General features: G+C 39.0%; 1 protein-coding gene and 1 pseudogene across 1 annotated transcript in view; both read right to left on the bottom strand.

Moving 5' to 3' along the window:
- The window catches only part of CDKL5 (cyclin-dependent kinase-like 5), a 188,021-nt gene that overhangs the window by 95,035 nt on the left and 82,436 nt on the right, over positions 1-10,550 (bottom strand). The window lies entirely within an intron of this gene.
- Positions 5,350-6,437, bottom strand: LOC102252493 (annotated as a pseudogene).

Raw genomic sequence — 10,550 nt, 5'->3', positions numbered from 1 at the left:
CACAAATTTTTGTGCACCGGGCCTCTAGTATATATATATATATGGTTGTTTATAGAATTTTCACACACACATGGAGACTTCCAGTTTTGGTAAAGATAGAGTAGCACCATTCCTGCCAGATCCTTCCTCTTAAAACTAAAAATCCCTATATATAACACACAAATAAGAATAGGAAGACAGAGTGGATAGGAAGAAGATGACTTCCTAGGGACATTGGGACTTGAGGAAGGCTATGGCAGTGAATTCCTAGGTTTCCTCATGTATTCCTGATAGGATACTACAGAAGCCTCCAACCTAGAACTGACAAGAGACAAGTATATAAAAGTGCCAAGAAAAGCCTGTCCTCACAGTCAAAAGACCAGGAAAAGGATGGGCTAACAACAGAAGACCTTTTAGGCGACACTCACCCTACTCCAGGCAAACATCAATGGAAATACTGCACCACCATCCCACTGGAGTTTCAGTGTGGCTAAGTGGGTAGACACACACACTCTCTCTCTGAGGAAGTAGGTAGCAGCTCCAACTCCCCCACAACGTGCTAGCCCTGTTAGTGGGGCTGAGCAGGAAGCTAATCTTCTATCCCCTGCCTGGCAGAAGCGGGCAGTGCATCCATTCCCAGCCTGTGATGTTGGCAGGTCTAGTCAGGGAGCAGTACTGTGGCCCCTCGGCCAGGGTATGTGTCTGCAGGATGGAGCAGAGGCAACAGACAATTTGAATCATTGGTTCACTTTTGCTGGGAAGGTGTCAGCAGGGCCAAGTGAGGAGCTGAATGTCCACACCACCCATCTACCAGGAAGCAGTGGGAGAAAGAGCAAAACTGCGGAAGTGCTGTCTGGGGTCTAAGCAGGAGGCTAAACATACACATGCTACCTGGCCCTCTACAAGGAGACTGCCTATTAAAAAAAAAAGTCTCGTAATATCTAAAATGACCAAGATAAAATAAAAAATCACTCCTCATACCAAGGGCCATGAAAGCCACAAATTAAATGAGAAAAGACAAGGGACATTAACACCAAGACTAGTCAGATGTTGGAATTATCTGACAAGGGTTTTAAAACAACCCTAATAAACCTACTTCAACAAGCAACCCAGAAACACCCATAAACACAGACAAAATAGCTCCAACAAAAGCCTGCTCTCTTGAGCTAAAAGACCAGGAAAGGGGCAGTGTAACTAGATGAAAAACTTTTAGACAATAACCATTCTACTCCAGCCAAATGAAACAATGCAAATCGTGACTCCACTCATACCAGTAAAGGCAGAATAGGGAGTATGTCCAAAGTCCTGCCAGGGTAGTTTCAGTGAGGCCACTGGAGAGCAGTAACAAGGCACTCATGCCCCTCCTAGCCAGGGTGGTCAGCAGAGGCCAAGTGGGGAACCGAACTCCAACCTACACCAGTAACAAGGAGCTGCTCCTCAGTGGGTGTCAAGAGAGGTGGAGTGAGGAAACTGAATTATCATCTCCATTTGGCACAGCCCTCCCTTACCTGAGCAGTGTCAAAGAAGATTAAATAAGATCCAAAGTCAAATGACATTAATATCCAAATGTCTAGGTTTCTATAGAAAATCACATCATATGAAGAACCAGGAAAAAGTCAACATGAATGAGGAAAGACTATCAAGAGAGGCTAATACAGAGATGTCAAAATTATCTGACAAGGATTTCAAAGCAGCCATTATACCAAGAGGAAGTCTCAAAGGAAATTTTAATTTCAATTTACAATAGCTCAGATTTGGAAACAGCCTAAGTGCCCATCAGCAGATGAGTGGCTTAAAAAACTGTGGTACATCTATACAATGGAATACTACGCTGCTATAAAAAGGAGCTAGGAAGGAGTCCAGGGCCATAGCTCTGGGGAGAGATGAGACCTGAGTAGGCAGTGACAGTGACTAGAGAAGAGAGATTTAAAAAAGAGAAGCTGCAGCACCCAGTGACTGGATTTTGGGGCTGGGAGAAAGGGAACCAAGGGTGACTTTGGGAGTTCCACCTTAAGTGACTGGGAAGCTTGAGAAGGACTGTTTTCTGAGATTAAGAATGTGGAATGCAGAGATCAACCAAAGGACTTGTATGCATGCATATAAGCATAACCAATGGACACAGACAAGGGGTGAGGGCATGAGTGGGGGATGGGGGGGGTAAGGCGGGGTTAAGGACACTTATACATATGTAATACCTTAATCAATAAAAAAAGAAAGAAAAACTTAATGAAGATACATTATACCAAAATATGTGGAATGCAGCTAAAGCAGCACTGAAAGACATTTATAGCACTAAATGCATACATTAGAGAAGAGGGGAAAGGTCTCAAATCAATAATCTAAATCAAACAGGAAAACAAATGAGAAAATCAATGAAGCAAAAGCTTGTTCTGCAAAAAAAGATTGACAAAATTGATAACCTCTAGAAAGACTAATAAAGCTGAAGAGAGGACAAAAATCATTACTATCAGGAAGTAATAAAACAGGTGAAATCCCTTCAATCCTGTAGCCAATAAAAGAATAAGGAAATACTACAAACTTTACACTCATAAATTTGACAACTTAGAAGAGATGGGCCAATTCCTTGAAAACAACTATCCAGATTTAACCAAGATGAAATAAACAACTTAAATAGTCATATAATTATTAAGTAAATGGAATTTGCAATTTAAAAGTTTCCAATAAAAGAAGGATTCAGGTTCAGATGGGTTCACTGGAGAATTCAGTAGCTTAATGTGAAATGTTAAATTAGTATTTCTCTTTGTACAAAACTGCTTATGTAGCTCTCGTGCAACAACAAAGTAGTAAACTCAGGATTTCACCAATCATCTGTGAAGAGCTTTAAAAAAGACAGCACAAAAAACATAAACTACAGACTGATATCTCTCATGAACTCAGGCACAAAAATTCTCAACAAATTATTAGCAAATCAAATCCAGTGATGTATAAAAAGGAACTATATATCATGACCACATTGGATTTATTCCAGATATGCAAAGCTGATTCAACATCTGAAAATTATATCAACAAGGTTAAGAAGGAAAATCATATGATCATCAATTGATACAGTAAAATAATTGGACAAAATTCATCATTTGTGATTTTAAAACTCTCTGGCAACCAAGGAATAGAAGGGAATTTCCTCAACTTGCATGAGAATAAATAATTATCTCAAGATAAAAATTTTAAAGACAATAAAGCAAGCAACATGAGAAAATGAATGTGAAACAGGAAGTGAGGGTAGCAGTGTCCAATCTGATTCCAAAGTTTCAGAAATTTTGTAGTGTCCCAAAGAAACACACCTCCCAGTAGTATAATTGTGATTATTCTCACAAAAGGGCTTGTGAGGATATCTGAAAGACTTCATTAAACCAAGAGACTAGGTTTTCTAAATGAGACTGTTTAAACTGTCAGAGCAGGATGCTGTGGATTGGCAGGTTTAATGTTTAAGTTGTTCCCATCTTCTCTTTCCCACAGTGCCCTGTGGAGTGGGAGGAAGCTTCTGACAAAGAGTAGATCAATTAAAAGAGGAAAAAAAGAAGCTACTTTTTCTTTTTGCAAATCTGAAAGTAGTGGGTATATCTGTGACCCTGCTATGTATAATTAAAGATGCCAATACTAAAACCTTCTGTAATATAGTATCACAATTCCATTTCTACAAATCTGATTCTAGTGTATTTTGCTTAGATTACGACGTACCAAGGAAGAGTTCAAAAGATGTGGGTTGCTCTCTTAAAACTTAATTGGATAAAGAACACTCTCTAGAATATATGATAGACTAGGCCTACACCACCTGCAATAAAGCTGAACATGACAGTAGCTTAATGTGAAATGTTAAATTAGTATTCCTCATTGTACAAAACTGCTTATGTAGCTCTTGTGCAATAACAAAGTATAAAGCTCAGGATTTTCACCAATCATCTGTGAAAAGCTTTTAAAAAAAGACATTTGAAGAAATGGTTAGATTTTTTTAGTGCATATTTCAAACAATTAGCTACATGGTAATACTCAAACCTCTTTCAATCTATCTTGCATTCCAAATAAAATCTTATTACAAACATAAAAAATGTTGATCACTCCCAAACACAAACTACTAAATTCCTAATAGAGTACAAGTTCTGAAATACAGTTTATTAAGTAGGATAAAGCCAAGACCTACCAGTCACTGCAAAATTCATGTAAAAGCATTTAATAGTACAGCTCTAAGTATTTCTTTTAAGGTTCTCACATTAATGAGCGCTGTTTACCGTACTAAATTCTATCATTCAAGCATCAATGATTACCTTTCAGAAAAAGAAATCATTCGTGATTTAGAAATATAGAAATATAGAAAAAGTCATAATGAACAGAACCAGTATCCACAATAGGAAATACTGTGGGGGGGGGGGGGGGGAGAGTTAGGAAAAGAAAGTACTTTATTTTCCCAGTAGGAATTATGTAACAGAAACATTATTTGGGCTCACACCACAAAATCCATGAGAAAGGCTCAAATGTGAACACCGTGTGTACATTTTAAAAAATCTATGTGCATGAGTTTATACTGCATCTGTTTGCACTAATATGTGACAAATATCTATCACTTTCATATACATTGAACCATTCTAGGGGAGCATGGGAGAGAAAAAGGCATTACTTATGCATCACCTAGTCTAAGTTTTATTTAGAATGTAAATTCTTTGAGTCAACCACTTTAAATACCAACACGAACCTTTGTTAATCACTCTCTCCACCCTCCCATTCCAGGCACCCCAGAAGAACCCTGGGAGTCTAATGGCTTTATGTCTGCTAAGCCTGGCAACTGAGCTTGTTGAGCACCACCTCCACTGGAACAAAAGTGTACTTTCTACTGCACCTTCCTTTTCTTTAACAATTGAGCAGAATCAAGCATGTGTCTAGATCTCTAGGTCGTTACACTGTTGCTGGCATGACTGCTGGCTCTGCAGAATGGCCACTGGTCTACAGTGGCTACCAGTAATGACCAGTACCTAGGTGTTTTTTTTTTAAGAATTCTGCTTCTCGCCTGGCCAGCATGGCTCAGTGGTTGAGCATCAACCTATGAACCAGGAGGTCACGGTTGGTTCAATTCCTGGTCAGGGCACATGCCGGGGTTGATAGCTTGATCCCCAATCGGGGACATGCAGGAGGCAGCCAATCAATGAATCAATGATTCTTTCTCATCATTGATGTTTCTCTCTCTCTCTCTCTCTCTCTCTCTCTCTCTCTCTTTCTCCCTCCCTCCCTCCCCCTTCCTCTTTGAAATCAATAAAAATATTTTTAAAAAGAATTCTGCTTCTCATGAGAGAAATAAAAAGGCTGTGCACCTGAGTTAGAGATGGTGCTTCCTGCGTTCATCATTCAATCTTGCTATGATTAGCACATATTTTGCTCACTTATTTGATTGTTGTAATTGTGGTAAGAAGAACTGTTTCTGTCCCCAGAAAGCAGCTTGTCCCTCAGAGTGGACGTGGCAGAGAAAGGAATAGTTAATGAGGAGCCATTGAAGGGGATTGGCTGACCATAAGTATTGTGGTAAGACTCACTCTCCAGCTCTTTCACAGAGAATAGTTTGATGATGTTCAAGTCAAGAGACATCAAGGACACCACCAGCATGAAAAACACAAAGATGCTTTTCTCTGTGGGGTAAGAGAGGAAGCAGTCCCCCTGATGAAAACAAGGGTGCCATCTGCAAGTGTAAATCACATTCATACTGAACCCATAGATCAGCAGGAAGGCCACCTCGAAGACAGACTTAAAGAAGATACTAATAGCATAGGTTCACAGCAGGCCCCCTCTCATTTTCACTTTGCCGTGTTCTTCAGTGTGATATTTGAACTTTTATTCTTAATCCTCACCCAAGAATATGTTTTCATTGATTTTTAAAGATAGAGGGAGGGAGGGAGGAGGGAGGGAAACATCAAACTGTTGCCTCTTGTATGCCCCCTGACTAGGGATTGAATCTGCAACTTAGGTTATGTGCCCTGACCGGGAATTGAAGCCACAACCCTTTGGTGTACAGGATGATGCTCCAACCAACTGAGCCACACAGCCAGGGCTGTACTTAAACTTCTTGATTTCCTTTTCCTGCAAGTGAATTTCCACACTGACACCTTCAGTTGGGGCAACGTTGAGTTCCTCCTCTTTCTTATTCAACTTCTCTTCTTTTCAATCACCAGGTAACATTCACTAGGTACAAGAGTGTGGGGACAGACACAAATATGATCTTCAAGACCCAGAAGCACACATGAGCGATAGGGAAGGACTTATCATAGACATAGTCACAACAAGGCTGTGAATTTACAACGAAAGGTAAAATCCTCACCATCCCAGGCTGACTCAATCATTGTCCTCAGGAGCAAGACTCAGAAAATGAAAATAACTGAGAGCCACACTTTCCCTCTAGCAGTGGAGTAATCTTGAACCCTGTCTAGGAGTTGGCCTAAGGCACTCCAGTCATTCATGTTGCCTGTTTGCTGTTCTATCACTTAAAAGAAGTAAAGTAGGCACGCCAGTGACTGCCCTCCTAAGAGGTTGAAGAAAAATGAAAAAGTTCAAGCACTCAAAACTGTCTCAGTTTATAAGTATGCTATTTTTAGTATTCTTCTTCATTCTTCCCCCTAATGAAAGACAATTGCTGATACCTGATAAAAGCTTATGTGGATTCATTTTCATATTTGGTGAGTAAATACTCTTAAATAAGGATGTACATATATTGATGATGGCACATTACGGGAACAAAACAGACACATCTACAAGTCTCCTTCAGAGTACTGAAAAAAAATTTCCAAAGATAAAGACTCAAACACAGAAACTGAATTAAACAACTCACATGCATATACTGATTCATCTTCAGATGTATTAGAGCCATCATCTCCCAAATAGATACTGATATTCATTCAAGCATTATTTATTCAGAGCCTACCTAGGTGCCAGATTCTATATGGGGCACTGATTCCTACTGGTGAGTAAAATAGAATTCCTGTGGAACTCATGATCAACTGGGGAAAACATAATTAAAAATGCAATATTTCATTAAATCTAAGGTACATTTGATAAAATAAACCATTACTTTACTTACTATTAAAAAAGCAATCAAAGCATCCAGTGTAACATGTGCCCCAATTTCAGAAATGTGGGGGGAAATATACATCTTAGAATCAATGAAAAAGGCTAACTGAGTAAGTAAATATACAATTGCAAATTTAAATAGGTCCCAAGAAGGAAACAAATAGGCACCAACAAGAGATCAATACAAGGAAACCAAGACCAGTCTGTATAGAGTCAGTCAGGCAAAGAATGTAAAATTGTTGCATGTGAAGGAAGCAGCACAGGCAAAAATCTGAAGAGGGAAGAAATCATTGTATTCAAGGAGCTGAAAGGTAGGCAGCACAGTTACAGGTAGTTAGGCAGAAGTAGTAGACTGGTCCCAGAGGGGGCTACCTCAGACACCCACTTGGTAGCAGCAGAGAAGCCCAGAGGCAGAAGGCCAGAGTGCACTGCAAGGCTGGGGCAGGATTGAGGCCACAGAGCAATTACTAATGGCAGCTTGGGAGCTCCAGGGGACAAGATGCGATTGAGGGATGTACAGAGCAGTGCAGGGATGAGGGTTCTATGCTAATGTGCAGCCAGTGAGTTTTGGTGGTGACAAAAAGTAAAAGAGGATGTCAAGAATCATGGGACTTGTCCTGAGAGTCTCTGAAATAGGCGATCAATACTGGTGCTGTGGTCCTGAACAAAGGATCATTTTGCAAGGGTAGCTGCCATTCTCCTTAGCAAGAAGAAGCAAGATCAGAAGAAAAAAAGAGAAGTTGCTGCTCCCTTTTTATCTGAGAATTGGAAGTCAGGTCCCTACCAACAGGAGCCTTAAATTAAATACATATTTACTGAATGTGGACCATTATCTTTAGTTGCATTGTTAGCACATGGAAGCTTTATGGTTAAGATTAAAATATTAATATGCTATATTCATTCTTGTGGGTTTCTTCTAGGATATTACTAAAATATATCTAGAGCTTTTTTAAAAAAAAATCAGTAGGAGCAACACTGATACAACCCACCAACCTATTAAGGGTGGGTAGAACCTAGCACAACACATAACTGGGCCACTACTGAAGACCTTCTCTTCTTTCTCTATTTTGTTCCAACAGCCCTATTTCTTTATAAGAAACGTTTCTAAGCAAAAGCCTAGTGAAAGCTTTCTGCCTCAAATTCAGATTATGCTAGACAAATGTATCTTCCCTTAAAGTGGACTGCAGCTAATTGATTAGTACATGGCAAAAAAAAAAAATAATTACTTTCAACCAAACCCTTTCAATACAGCACCAACTCATCACCTTTTAAAACAAGTTTTATTTAATACACTAAGATATTCATAATACTTAATATTTTAGTTCTCCCTCTTCAAAATAATCTTTAATTCCCAAAGATATTCATTTTAAGCAATTAGAAAAATTAAAACAGGAAAATATTGATTAAAATAAACATAACATGGATTTGCCAACTAATAAGCAAAATTAAATACCATGCAGCTAATTTGTTTCTTGTTCTACTGGTTGTTCCTTATAGCAGATACAGTGAGAAAAGTAAAACTTAAAATGAAACATCAAAAGGGGCAAGGTTAATGTAATTTAAATTGTCTCCATCTCCCAAGGTTGGTTACAACTGTTCTCCAAGGATAAGAACTGAAGTCTCTCCAACTGCAATTTTTTAGTAAGTAATCAAATTATAAAACTTCAAAGTATACATAGTCTTTCTTTGCTTTAGTAACCCAGCTGAGCCAAATTGCCCTCTATCACACAGATTCTGAAAGTAATATTATTCAGCTAAAGTCACCAAGATTTATAGTTGATAATTAGTATATTCTTCAAGGTTAATTGAAAATAAACCAATGGCACGCAAGACTTCGAATTTATTCTCATTAGTTTTTCAAATTTAAACAGTGTTTAGTCTCCAGAGATTTCAAAGTGCCTTAGAAAATTGAGTTGCTTCTTCAAAAATATGTGGGTAAAATACCAAGTGAAGGGTAAAGAAAATAACCCACAAAACTTCTTTAGCATGGTTTATATACGGTATCTGATAAAACAAAAAGTGCTGGGGTGGGGTGAGAAAATAATTCTAGTTAATTTAGGATAGTTATTAGCATTTTATAGAACTACATGAAGTTTCTAAGTTTTTCATATATTTTGTTCTGAAAAACTTCTTACTAAGCACTTTGAAAATACACAGATCTGAGATTCAAAGGAATGAAAATAACTGAAAATGAGTCATCTCAGTTAAGCAAATGGTTCATGGGAAACTTAAAAGCCTCTTGCTGAACAGTATTTTTAAACTGGACAAGATAGTCCCAATTTTAAAGTATAAATATAGCCCTGGCTGGTTTTCTCAGTGGTTAGAGAGTCAGCCTGTGGACTGAGGGTCACAGGTTCGATTCCCAGTCAAGGGCACATACCTTGGTTGCAGGTTCCCCAGCCGTGGTCGGGGTGTGTGTGGGAGGCAACCAATCAACGTGTCTCTCTCGTTGATGTTTTTCTCTCTCCACCCTCCCTTCCATTCTTTCTAGAAATAAATAGAAAAAATATCCTCGGGTGATGATTAAATAAATAAATAATAAAGTATAAATGTAAAACTTCAGGTTTCAGCTCCAACACGTAAAGTGCTTACTAGTACATATTGTCACTCCGGTCATTACAACAACAAAACACCCCAAATAAACTAAAACTCAACAACTTTTCCTAGGCTTATCAGAGAATTGAGAATATAGGGCAAACTGAACTCCTGAAATCTGGAGAGAGGCAAATATAGAGACTCACATCCAAGATCAGCTTACCTGGAGCACAAGGTGCTTGAGCAGTGATGGCGAACCTTTTGAGCTCGGATGGTCAGCATTTTGAAAAAACCTAACTTAACTCTGGTGCCGTGTCACATACAGAAATTTTTTGATATTTGCAACCATAGTAAAACAAAGACTTATATTTTTGATATTTATTTTATATATTTAAATGCCATTTAACAAAGAAAAATAAAAAAAAATGAGTTCGCGTATCACCTCTGACACGCGTGTCATAGGTTCGCCATCACTGTGCTAGAGTAATCATCAGTAAGAAAACTTAAATGGTAATTTTGACAAAGCCTTGCGAGTAAGAACTCCTGGGGGCCCAATCTTAGAAGGGCCTCCACACAACTGTGGCTTTACCTCCAGGAAACTCACTAGGTTCTGACTATAAAGATCCAAGAATTATCTCCTCCACTTTTGGGTGAGAGGAAAAGAAAAGTAACAGTTTTGAAATGCACCCAGGGTGAAGATCTAATGAAAAATCTTCTCCCTTTTGGGTAAGGGAAAGGGGAAAGTAACCATTTTGAAATATGCTCAAGGGAAAAGTAACAGTTTTGAAATAAGCCCAGAATGTTATCCATAACAAAGGCCAACACTCCAAGGTAAAATTTACCAGAGCCTTATACGTTATCCTGGGAAAGGGGAAATTAGCCAATTATAGCCCCATACTAGAGGCCCGGTGCACAAAAATTTGTGCACTGGGGGGGGGGGGCCCCCCCCCCCGCCCTGGCCCCCCTCCCGG

This window comes from Myotis brandtii, unplaced genomic scaffold (assembly GCF_000412655.1).
Source record: "Myotis brandtii unplaced genomic scaffold, ASM41265v1 scaffold326, whole genome shotgun sequence".
In the NCBI taxonomy this organism is placed as follows: domain Eukaryota; kingdom Metazoa; phylum Chordata; class Mammalia; order Chiroptera; family Vespertilionidae; genus Myotis; species Myotis brandtii.
This window is presented reverse-complemented; position numbering and strand designations above follow the sequence as displayed.